The following is a 13,796-nucleotide window of genomic DNA, read 5'->3' as shown; positions in this document are numbered from 1 at the left end:
GCAGCCCCTCTGGGTCCCATGTAGCTCTGCCCCCCTGCTCACAGTTCACTCGGCCTCTCCTGATTAAAAAGAAAATAAGAGCCTGACCTGCTGCTCAGATGCGAGGAGGGGACGGGCGGTAGGTCCTCTGTGAGTACACTACACAGTCAAAATTAACTCTGACTCCTCACAACAGTGTGGACTGCAGGCGACGTCAGATGCCAATTTGGGTGTGCTTGCCGCACTACCTGCCCATCAAGCCCAACGTGGCATTTTGTATTAGGAACCCTATAACAGCATTCCGACATCCCTCCCTATGACGCTGCCATCCATACACTGCCGCTCTCATACATCCGTACACCGCCACTCTCATACATCCGCACACTGCCGCTCTCACACAACTGTACACTGTTGCTCTCATACATCCATACACTGCCGCTCTCATACATCCGTACAACCCTGCTCTCATACATCCGTACAACCCCGCTCTCATACATCCGTACAACCCCGCACTCTTACAGCCGCACTCTTACAGCCGTACTCTTACAGCCGTACAATTACAGCCGTACAATTACTGCCGCACTCTTACAGCAGCACACCGCCGCACGCATACAGCCGCACACCATCGCACTCATACAGCCGCACACCGACGCAGTTATACAGCCGTACATTGCCGCTCTCATACATCCGCACACTGCCGCTCTCATACATCCGCACACTGCCGCTCACATCTATACATACATAGCCTCCATACATCTACACATCCAATCCCCGCGCAAGGGAACACTGAAATCACTATCACTTTTCCCCGGGGTGTGACCACAGCCAGCCACTACTCCGGCCACCTTCTTGTGACACCAAAATGCATCTTACCTATCATCAGGGTGGTGCTGCTGCTGGGGGCAGGTTGCTGCCTCAGTCTCCTAGTTGGTGCTGCGATTGGAGGGGGTACTGCTTCCCTGTGCTGCCACTGTCTCCCGGATCATCGTGCCGCTGGCTGAATTGCAGCTTGACGCTACTGCTGCCGGGAGTAACAGCTTCCTGACTGTTGTTGCTGGTGGCTGCCTACTGCTCATTGCCGCCGGAACACTGACCGGCTCGGCAGTGATGCTGGCGGAGGAGTAGTGGCGGTGGGGTGGTGCCTGCTCCCTTCCCTCGAGCATGCCGCAGTGTAAAAAAATAAATAATAGAGAGCATACCAGGGTGAGAGTCTGTATGGATCACAGTGATTACACGGGGCACAGCATAAGGACACCTTGCTGTGAGGGGCTCTGCCCACACAGATTGCTGCACCCTCTCTGATGTCAGCCGCTGCCCTCTCGTTCTCTGGGCGGCCAGTTCCAGTGTGAGGTAGGAGAGGAAGAGAACACACAGGTGTTAGGCGCCGTGGTCCGCGATGTCCTCGCGGCCCGGCGCCTAGCAACTAGGGACGCCGAGCGTGCTAGCCGCCGGCTCCCTAGCAACGCTAGGACGCCGGGCGCGCTGAGCCGCCTGGACCCTAGCAACGGGGACGCCACGGACGGACTGCGCTCCCCTTGCAGGGTCAATCAAGTGAACTACACACACACACTTGTCTTCTGGTCGTGCAGCAAGGCAGCTGCACGGCATTGTGCTAATCAGGCTCTGAACTTCTGATTGAAGGACTCCCTGCTAAATACCTTCTCAGTGCTTCACACAGACGCCGGTAATAGCTTCCTGCATGCTGCTTTGGTTTGCTGACGTCTGTTCCAGTTCTGCTGTGTCCGGTCATTCCTGTCCTCAGAGTTCCTGAATCTTAGTGTTGTCATCTCTTCCCAAGGAGTCTTCCGGTCCTCATTTACCCGCAACAGTCGCTAGAGGATCTCGTGTGGTTTTCGTGAGTGGCGGCTCTGCCGCGTGCTGCGGCCTAGGCCGCTTTATTTTGTATTCTGTGTTGGTGCATTTGCGGAGGTTTACGCTCCCACACTCCTCTCCGGAACTCGCCAGTGCCGGGTAGAAGAGTGGACAAGTGGGTATTTTGGTTGTCCTTTTCCCTGGCGGTTTTCCGCACATACTCTAGTTTAAAGTTAGTTTTGAGCCCCTGGCTTTGTTGTTTAGTAGAGGGCCCCTTGTTATCACCCTGTCTCGGATTTCTCTTTGTCTCCCATTAAGACCTGAGGGGGCATCGGAGTTGGGCAGACGTAATCCGCCCTTCAAACGCGGCTGCCATGGGCCCAAGCAACCATAGTCTCGCAAGAGATTTCTGACAGCACGGGCGAGACAACGGAGATAGGGCGCCAGGGGCTATTCCCGTTCCCACTCCCTTTCCAAGCATTACGTTCCAGTACTCAGGTCCTTGCTATAAGATATCCCCAGACCAGAGTATTGGAATCATAACAACAGGAGAGCAGCCCTGATATATAACAGAGGTGGAAGTTCTATAGGCAGCAGAGACGGAGACCAGCCAGCCAGTCTCCCAGTGCCCTGATCACTACACGCCGCCAGCACAGCATTACAGGAGGGTCCTATAGTGCTGCCCTGAGCTAACAGGTGTGTGTACCAGTGTGCTGAGCCCTGGTGTCTCTGAGAGGGGTGAGGTCACCGTGCCGCTTTAGTATATGGCTTTTCCTTAGTACTGTAAGTTACAGCCCTGCACTAGTAGTGGCAACTCTGCCCTATGTGAACCTGTGAGGTTATTTTCCTATTTACAGAATAACCGGGGAGAAGGCGGCCATATTGCGGCTCTCAAGAGAAGGCACTCTAGTACACCCCCTGCTGGCGGCCACTGCGCAGGCGCAACAAAATGAAATGCCCGATCTCTATAATGGGGCATATTTCTCTTAATTAAAAAAAACCTGTAACTTTCTGAAAAACCACAACCCCAAAAGGAACTTCACAGGGACATGCTCTATCTAATAAAACAAACCCCAAGTCATATATATATATATATATATAATAAGATTTTACTCACCGGTAAATCTATTTCTCGTAGTCCGTAGTGGATGCTGGGACTCCGTAAGGACCATGGGGAATAGCGGCTCCGCAGGAGACTTGGCACAACTAAAGAGAGCTTTAGGACTACCTGGTGTGCACTGGCTCCTCCCCCTATGACCCTCCTCCAGACCTCAGTTAGGATACTGTGCCCGGAAGAGCTGACAAAAAGGAAGGATTTTGAATCCCGGGTAAGACTCATACCAGCCACACCAATCACACCGTACAACTCGTGATATTATACCCAGTTAACAGTATGACAACAACGGAGCCTCTGCACAGATGGCTCTCAACAATAACCCTTTTGTTAACAATAACTATGTACAAGTACTTGGGATGGGCGCCCAGCATCCACTACGGACTACGAGAAATAGATTTACCGGTGAGTAAAATCTTATTTTCTCTGACGTCCTAAGTGGATGCTGGGACTCCGTAAGGACCATGGGGATTATATCAAAGCTCCCAAATGGGAGGGAGAGTGCGGATGACTCTGCAGCACCGAATGAGCGAACTCCAGGTCCTCCTCAGCCAGGGTGTCAAACTTGTAAAATCTTGCAAATGTGTTTGACCCCGACCAAGTAGCAGCTCGGCAAAGTTGTAAAGCAGAGACCCCTCGGGCAGCCGCCCAAGAAGAGCCCACCTTCCTCGTGGAATGGGCTTTTACTGATCTAGAATGCGGCAGTCCCGCCGCAGAATGTGCAAGCTGAATTGTGCTACATATCCAGCGAGCAATAGTCTGCTTTGAAGCAGGAGCACCCATCTTGTTTGGTGCGTAGAGGATAAACAGCGAGTCAGTTTTCCTGACTCCAGCCATTCTGGAAACATAAATTTTCAGGGCCCTGACTACATCCAGCAACTTGGAATCCTCCAAGTTCCGAGTAGCCGCAGGCACCACAATAGGTTGGTTCAAATGAAACGCTGAAACCACCTTAGGCAGAAATTGGGGATGAGTCCTCAATTCCGCCCTATCCATATGGAAAATCACATAAGGGCTTTTACATGACAAAGCCGCCAACTCTGACACACGCCTGGCCGAAGCCAGGGCCAATAGCATGACCACTTTCGACGTGAGATATTTTAACTCCACGGTTTTAAGTGGCTCAAACCAATGTGATTTAAGGAAATCCAACACCACGTTGAGATCCCAAGGTGCCACTGGAGGCACAAAAGGAGGCTGAATATGCAGCACTCCTTTAACAAAAGTCTGAACTTCCGGCAGGGAAGCCAGTTCTTTTTGGAAGAAAATCGACAGAGCCGAAATCTGGACCTTAATGGACCCCAATTTGAGGCCCATATTCACCCCTGACTGTAGGAAGTGCAGGAATCGACCCAGTTGAAATTCCTCCGTTGGGGCCTTCCTGTCCTCACACCAAGCAACATATTTTCGCCATATGTGGTGATAATGTTTTGCGGTCACGTCCTTCCTGGCTTTGATCAGCGTAGGAATGACTTCCTCCGGAATGCCCTTTTCCTTCAGGATCCGGTGTTCAACAGCCATGCAACAAGGACTACCTCCTAGCAATTTACAACTCACGTCTCACAGAACAAGATTTAAATATTGACAAGGCACACTGAAATATAACGGTGATGCATGGTGCAGTATCGTGTCCTAGGATGTCATGTCGCAGCTTCTCCATAGGTAACGCCATCACATCTATTCTCTACGTCTGTGTCTGGGACACAGATTTATCCAACCTCACTCTGATATTATTGAAACTTTCACCCAGTCAGTTATTGGTGGTGCCAACAGGGCCACCATCATATGTCTGCATTCCTAATATAGTTTCCTCTTGGGAAAAACATTCAGCCACCGACATGTTGACACACATGTACCAAGTACCCACAGACACATCGGCTTATGGGGGATAGACCTACAGTAAATCTGTCAGAGGGACAGAGAGGATTTTTCAGCTCACAACCCAGCGCCAAAAGTACACAGTCTGGGAAATAATAAACTCTATAGTGATAGACTTGTAACGCTCTATAGATGTGCTGGTGAGGTGAGGAAGAAGCCCCGCCGCTGTAATGGCACGCTTCTGTCCCGCTCAGAAACAAATAATTAATTACGCTGGCGGGGTAAGGACAGTGCCCAGGCACTAATGTCCACTTTTGCCAGCCTTTTGTGAGGAATTTATGCTGCCCACGGTGCCCCCCCCCACCCACCCACATGCCCTGCACCCTGCAGTGCCTGTGTTTGTGTGGAAGCATGGCGCACAGCATTCCGCTCGCTGCGTGGTACCTCAGAATGCCGTCACTGGAGAAGAAGTCTTCTGTTCTTCTGCTACTCGCCTGTCTTCTGACTTCTGGCTCTGTAAGGGGGTGATGGCAGGCTACGGGAGTGGGCATCTAGGCGTACCCAGCGATCAGCACCCTCAGGAGCTAATGGTGTCCTGTCAGGTAGAAGCAGAGCCATTGAACTCACTAGAAGTTGGTCATACTTCTCTCCCCTAAGTTCCACGAAGCAGGGAGACTGTTGCCAGCAGCCTCCCTGAAAATAAGAAAAACTAACATAAGTCTTTTCAGAGAAACTCAGTAGAGCTCCCCTGTAGTGCATCCAGTCTCACTGGGCACAATTCTAAAACTGGAGTCTGGAGGAGGGGCATAGAGGGAGGAGACAGTTCACACCCTTTGAAAGTCTTAAAGTGCCCATGTCTCCTGCGGATCCCGTCTATACCCCATGGTTCTTAATGTGATCCCAGCATCCTCTAGGACGTATGAGAAAACAAATAACGCACACACGAGGAGGAGAAAACAAAGGAAGCTATAAGGAGGGGAGGGGAGGGGAGGGGGGGGGGGGGGGAGGTAAGGTAGTAAAGGGATATTGGATAAACTACAACCTTATACATATTCATTAATGTACCAGTAGTTAGAAGTAGAAGAGCTCTAACAGAAACCACAAAGCTTATCTAAAGCCACACCACACTGGATATGCCCAATCTCATTTGATCTTTGAAGCAAAGCAGTATTGGACTTTGTTACTACCAAGCAGTCTCCCATCCATGTATTATCAGATTCTTTAGGTGTTTTTAAACTATCAACACCCTTTTCTTGGTACTGTACATTTAATTTTTACACATATTCTTTTATGTACCAGAAGTTAGAAGTAGAAGAGCTCTAACAGAAACCACGAGCTCATCTACAGCCACAGCACACTGGATTTGCCCAATCTCTCCTGATCATGGAAGCTGAGCAGTGTTGGTCCTGGTTTTAGTACTTGGATGGGAGACCACCAGGAAATACCAGGAGTTGTGTGTATTTTTACAATACCAACACCGTTCTCTTGATGCATTCCATTTTGAAACATTGGGGCAGATCTATTAAGCCTGGGGAACTGATAAAGTGCAAGGTGATAAAGTACCAGCCAGTCAGCTCCTAACTGTCATTTTTCAAACCCAGCCTGTGACATGGCAATTAGGAGCTGATTGGCTGGTACTTTATCACCATGCAAATTATCATTTCACCAGGTTTAATAAATCGTCCGCTTATTCATTTATGTACGAGTAGTTAGAAGTAGAAGAACTCTAACAGAAACCACTAAGCTCATCTACAGCCACACCACACTGTATATGCCCAATATCACCTGATCTTAGGCCTGGTTTGTTCTTGGATGTGAGACCACCTGGGAATACCAGGTGCTGTAGGTAGTTTTATACTACCAACACCGTTCTCTTGATGCATTCTATTTTGAAACTTATTCATTGATGTAGAAGTTAGAAACAGCAAAAATCATCTACAGCCGCATCACACTGGATATGTCCAATCCAGTGGCGTAACTAGAAATTTTTCTCCCCCAAGCCAAGAAATTCTTCGGCGCCCCCCCCCCCCCCCCTTCATGCTCCATAATTGGGAGCAAGAAAGGGATAAATATGCGCGCGCCTAAGGCGCGCGCGTCAAAAAAGGGGCGTGGCTTTGTTGGAGTGGGCGTGGTTTCACATAAAGGGGCGTGGCATTGCAGGAAAAGACTACCTTATACCCCAGTTTTGCAACCTGCACGCCCATACGTTGGCCACCACAGGAAAGAAAAATAATCCTGATTCATGCCCCTTACATTATTTGTCATTTTTCCTCCTTATAGTAATGCCCAGTATACATTATGCCACATACTGCAATGGCCCTTAGACATTATGCCGCACACAATAATGCACGACACAATATGCACACACTGTAATGCCCCCGACACATTATGCCACACACCGTAATGTCTGTGACACATTATGCCACACACCGTAATGCCTGTGACACATTATGACAGGAATCGCAATGCCCGTTATACATTATGCTACACACTGCAATGCCCCTGATACATTATAGCACATACAATGTCTGTGACACATTATGACACACACCGCAATGTCCGTGATACATTATGCCACACACTGCAATGCCCGATACATTATAGCACATACAATGCCTGTGACACATTATGCCACACACTGCAATGACCTTGAGACATTATACCACAATGCCCGTGATATAGTATACCATACACCGTAATGCCTGTGACACATACCGCAATGCCCTGCCCGTTATACCCTATGCCACACATCGCAATGCCCGTTATGTATTATGCCACACTGCAATGACCCTGAGACATTATACCACATACCACAATGCCCGTGATATAGTATACCACACACCGTAATGCCTGACACATTATGACACACACCGCAATGTCCGTGATACATTATGCCACACACTGCAATGACCCTGAGACATTATACCACATATCACAATGCCCGCGATATAGTATACCATACACCGTAATGCCTGCGACACATTATGACACACACCGCAATGTCCGTGATACATTATGCCACACACCGTAATGCCCATTACACATTAAGTCCTACAGTAAGGCTTCTAATTACTTTTCAATTACCTGCTCGTTGTCAGGGGTTTCATGCACTGGGTGTCATGCTCGTTGCCAGGGGTTTCATGCTCTTGGTTCCATGCACGGTGCCAGGGGTTTTCATGCTCAGGGTGTCATGCTCGTTGCCAGGGGTTTCATGCACTGGGTGTCATGCTCGTTGCCAGGTGTTTCATGCACTGGGTGTCATGCTCGTTGCCAGATGTTTCATGCACTGGGTGTCATGCTCGTTGCTAGGAGGTAGTCCTTGTTGCTAGGGCTGTGCTCCCAGTGCCACATATGTCCCCAGTGCCAGATATTCCCCCACGGTGCCAGGTACTTACATGCCCCAGTGCCAAATATAGTCGTCCCCCCCATGTGCCAGGTACACATATGCCCCCAGTGCCAGATATTCCCCCCCAGTGCAATATATGCCCCCAGTGCCAGATATTCCCCCCAGTGCCATATATGCCCCCCGTGCCATATATGCCCCCAGTGCCAGATCCCCCCCCAGTGCCATATATGCCCCCAGTGCCAGATATTCCCCCCCAGTGCCTTATATGCCCCAGTGCCAGATATCCCCCCCAGTGCCAGATATGCCCCCAGTGCCAGATATTCCCCCCAGTGCCAGAAATGCCCCAGTGCCAGATATTCCTCCCTCCCCCCCGTGCCATATATGCCCCCAGTGCCAGATATTTACCCCCCCCCCGCCGTCGCTTTTTGGAGGGACACGGAGGGCACAGCTCGTCTCTCCTGTGTCCCTCCTGCTGCATCATCTCCGGCGGCCGCGGGTCTAATAGGGGGAAGTGCCGGTTCGTGAGCCAATTAGAGCTCACGGACGGCACTTCCCCCTATTAGACCCGCGGCCGCCGGAGATGATGCAGCAGGAGGGACACAGGGAGGCGCGCTGTGTGCCCTCCGTGTCCCTCCAAAAAGCGGCGGAGGGAAGGAGACTGCAGACTGACATGCGGACGCTCGTCCGCATGTCAGTCTGCTGTAAATCAGTGGCGCCCCCGCAGCCCCTCGCCCCCAAGCCACCGCGAGGACTGCGGGGGCAGTAGTTACGCCACTGGTCCAATCTCATCTGATGATGGAAGCTAAGCAGTGTTGTGCCTGGTTTGTTTTTGGATTTCAAGTCCTGCCTTCTGGTTTGGCCACGGCACCTCGGATATTCACCAAGGTCATGGCCGTGATGACGACCCTTCACCATCAGAGAATCAGGATCCTGCCAAATCTGGACGACTTGCTGATCCTGGTGAACTCCCAAGAGGTTCTCCACAGTTATCTGGAACTGGCGGTCCAATTCCTAAAAGTCCACGGGTGGCTCATCAACTGAAAAAAGTCCTCGCTGGTCCCTGCTCGGAACATTGTGCACCTAGGGGCACTGCTGGACACACACAGCCAACAATTGTTTCTGTCTCCAGAGAAAGTCCTGAAAATTCAGGACAGTATCGTCCTCTCTCGCCCAAGAGTGTTGATACACACAGCGATGCAAGTACTAGACCTCATGGTGTCGGCTTTCGATATGGTAGAGTACGCTCAATTTCATTACCGCCCTCTGCAGAGGTTAATCCTCTCCAAGTGGGACGGCCTGCCTCATCGGATGATGTCTCAAATGATCTCCTTGACTCCGGAGGTTCGTCTGACACTGAGCTGGTGGCTACAGGACCAACAGTTGAGCAGGGGCCATCCCTTCTGGATCTCCAACTGTGTCCTCCTGACAATGGATGCCAGTCTTTTGGGCTGGGCCATGGTGTTGGAGCAACACTTTCTCCAGGGTCGGTGGACCAGGGAGGAATCTCTCCTCCTGATATACATTCTGGAATTGCAGGCAGTGTTCAATTAATTGACACTGGCCCTGCCTCTAGTACAGAACAGGCCTGTTCAAGTACAATCTGACAACGCCACCACGGTAGTGTACACAAATCATCAAGGCGGCACTCGAAACTGCATGGCAAAGCTGGAAGTATCAAAAATCCTCAGTTGGGTAGAAAGTCATCTGACAGCAATATCGGCAGTGTTCATTCCCGGAGTCCTCAACTAGGAAGCGGATTTCCTCAGTCGTCAGGACGTTCACGCTGGAGAGTGGAGAGGCCGCAGCAGAAATGTCTGCACTGGTGTCAGTAGGTGACTGAGGCAGGGATGACTGGGAGATAGTGGGTGACTGAAGCATGTATGAGTGGGAGATAGTGGGTGACTGAGGCCGGGGTGACTGGGAGATAGTGGGTGACAGGGAGATAGTGGGTTACTGAGGGAGGGGTGATAGGAAGGGGTTGGGTAAGTATGGGAAGAAAGTGGGTGACAGGTATAATAAATGACTAAGGCAGGGGTGATAGGGAGATAGTGGATGACTGTGGCAGGGGTGACAGGGACAGTAAGAGACTGAGGCAGGGGTGACAGGGATAGTGGCTGACTGAGGCAGGGGTGACTGGGAGATAGTGGGTGACTGAGGCAGGGTTGACAGGGATAGTGGGTGACTGAAGCAGGGGTGATAGGGTGACAGTGGGTGACTAAAGCAGGGGTGACTGGTATAGTGGGTGACTGAGGCAGGGATCGCAGATATAGTGGTTGACTGAGGCAGCGGTGACTGGGAGATAGTGGGTAACTGAGGCAGGGGTGACAGGGAAAGTGTGTGACTCAGGCAGGGGTGATAGGGAGATAGTGGGCTGCATATCTCTGCCTCACTGCAGCAGCACATTCCTGCTTCAATGACAGCAGCACATCCCTACCTCACTTATAGCAGCACATCCCTGCCTCGCTGACAGCAGCACATCCCTGCCTCGCTGACAGCAGCACATCCCTGCCTCGCTGACAGCAGCACATCCCTGCTTCACTGACAGCAGCACATCCCTGCTTCGCTGACAGCAGCACATCCCTGCTTCGCTGACAGCAGCACATCCCTGCCTCGCTGACAGCAGCACATCCCTGTCTCGCTGACAGCAGCACAGCACTGCTTCGCTGACAGCAGCACATCACTGCTTCACTACCAGCAGCACATCCCTGCCTCACTGGCAGCAGCACATCCCTGCCTTACTGACAGCTGTATATAGGGCCTAATTCAGACCTGATCCCTGCTGTGCATATTCACACAACAGGAGATCAGGTCTGAAGTGCGTGTGTGCTGGTGCCGCAGTGCACCGGCACATGCCAGAGATGCGATCAGCATCTCTGCCCAGTGAGCGCCTCTGCCTGATTGACAGGCAGAGGCGGTCACTGGGCAGGAGGAGTCGGGCCAGCGGCGTTGTGCCGCCATTTTGGGGGCACAGTCAGGACAACGCAGACATGACCGGACCGTATGGGGGCGGGCCGTGACGGCTGCGTGACCCGGACAGCAACGGGCCTTATTTACTAAAATCTCAGATACATTTTATGGCATTTATGTGCAGTCTAGTTTGCACAGTTGATAGAGTGTTGATCTTGCACTATCAATGTAAGCCTCACATAGGTTTGATACACATGTAAGTTTGTTTTTATTTTACTACATTGTGGTTTGTGGCTCTATACCATGTAATGCATGTCTTTTAACAGTAGTCAAGTCTTCCAATGTGCTTGTTAGTGAAACCCAATAGATAGCTTTATTTTATTTTGTTTCTTCAAATATTGAATGCATATGTCTTATAACTTTTTTTTTTTTTCAATATACAGGTTGAGTATCTGTATATACATTTTTATTATAAGATTTTCAATGACACAAGTACATCCAAGTTGCAGATTATGGATTGTGAAGGACAAATCAACCATATAAACAATTTAAGCAATTTAAATTGCATGCAGGTAGTAGAATATCAAACTCCTTGGATGAGAGTTGGTCGTAATAAACTAGGATAGAAAAGAATAAAGTAGAAAATAAGATTTTAAACCTACCGGTAAATCTTTTTCTCGTAGTCCGTAGAGGATGCTGGGGACTCCGTAAGGACCATGGGGATAGACGGGCTCCACAGGAGACATGGGCACTTTAAGAAAGACTTTAGTTCTGGGTGTGCACTGGCTCCTCCCTCTATGCCACAGTTAGAGAAACTGTGCCCAGAGGAGACGGACAGTATGAGGAAAGGATTTTGTTAATCCAGGGCAAGATTCATACCAGCCACACCAATCACACCGTATAACTTGTGATAAACTACCCAGTTATCAGTATGAAAAAACAACATAGCATCAGTGCAGGACCGATGCAACTATAACATAACCCTTATTGAAGCAATAACTATATACAAGTATTGCAGAAGTAGTCCGCACTTGGGACGGGCGCCCAGCATCATCTACGGACTACGAGAAAAAGATTTACCAGTAGGTTTAAAATCTTATTTTCTCTAACGTCCTAGAGGATGCTGGGGACTCCGTAAGGACCATGGGGATTATACCAATGCTCCAAAACGGGCGGGAGAGTGCGGATGACTCTGCAGCACCGATTGAGCAAACATGAGTTCCTCCTCAGCCAGGGTATCAAACTTATAGTATTTTGCAAAGGTGTGTGAACCCGACCAAGTAGCAGCTTGACACAGCTGTAGTGCCAAGACCCCTCGGGCAGCCGCCCAAGAAGAGCCCACTTTCCTCGTGGAATGGGCCTTGACCGATTTCAGTAACTGCAATCCAGCCATAGAATGCGCTTGCTGAATCGTGTTACAAATCCGGCGAGCAATAGCCTGCTTTGAAGCAGGGGCACCAATCTTGTTGGTTGCATACAGGACAAACAGCGCTTCAGTTTTCCTGACTCTAGCCGTCCTGGCCACGTAAATTTTCAAAGCCCTAACCACATCAAGTAACTCGGAATCCTCCAAGTCACGCGTAGCCACAGGCACCACAATAGGTTGGTTCATATGAAAAGATGAGACCACTTTTGGTAGGAATTGAGGACGGGTCTGCAATTCCGCTCTATCCACATGGAATACCAAATATGGGCTTTTATGTGACAAAGCCGCTAATTCCGACACTCGCCTAGCCGAAGCCAAGGCTAATAACATGACCACCTTCCATGTGAGATATTTTAACTCCACTGTTTTAAGTGGTTCAAACCAGTGTAATTTTAGAAAACTTAACACCACGTTAAGGTCCCAAGGTGCCACCGGAGGCACAAAAGGAGGCTGAATATGCAGCACTCCTTTTACAAAAGTCTGAACTTCTGGAAGAGAAGCCAATTCTTTTTGAAAGAAAATGGATAAGGCTGAAATCTGGACCTTAATAGAGCCTAATTTTAGGCCCAAATTCACTCCAGTTTGTAGGAAGTGAAGGAAACGGCCCAGATGGAATTCTTCCGTAGGAGCATTCCTGGCCTCACACCAAGAAACATAATTTCGCCATATACGGTGTAATGTTTTAACGTTACATCCTTCCTAGCCTTTATCAGCGTAGGGATGACCTCAACCGGAATGCTAGGATCCGGCATTCAACCGCCATGCCGTCAAATGCAGCCGCGGTAAGTCTTGGAACAGACAGGGCCCCTGATGCAACAGGTCCTGTCTTAGAGGGAGAGGCCACAGATCTTCTGTGAGCATTTCCTGCAGATCCGGATACCAGGTCCTCCGTGGCCAATCTGGAACAATGAGGATTGTTCTCACTCCTCTTTGTCTTATTATCCTCAACACCTTGGGTATGAGAGGAAGAGGAGGAAATACATAGACCGACCGGAACACCCACGGTGTCACTAGGGCGTCTACAGCTACTGCCTGAGGGTCTCTTGACCTTGCGCAATACCTCTGTAGCTTTTTGTTGAGCCAGGACGGCATCATGTCTATCTGTGGCAGTTCCCACCGACTTGTAATCTGTGCAAAGACTTCCTGATGAAGTCCCCACTCTCCCGGATGTAGGTCGTGTCTGCTGAGGATGTCTGCTTCCCAGTTGTCCACTCCCGGAATGAACACTGCTGACAGTGCGCTTGCGTGATTCTCCACCCAGCGAAGAATTCCGGTGGCTTGTGCCATCGCCACTCTGCTTCTTGTGCCGCCTTGGCGGTTTACTGTCACTGCGGTGACGTTGTCTGACTGGATCAGAACCGGTTGGTCACAAAGTAAGGTCTCCGCTTGACGTA

Source organism: Pseudophryne corroboree, unplaced genomic scaffold (assembly GCF_028390025.1).
Source record: "Pseudophryne corroboree isolate aPseCor3 unplaced genomic scaffold, aPseCor3.hap2 scaffold_392, whole genome shotgun sequence".
In the NCBI taxonomy this organism is placed as follows: Eukaryota; Metazoa; Chordata; class Amphibia; order Anura; family Myobatrachidae; genus Pseudophryne; species Pseudophryne corroboree.
Note: the sequence above shows the minus strand (reverse complement) of the source record.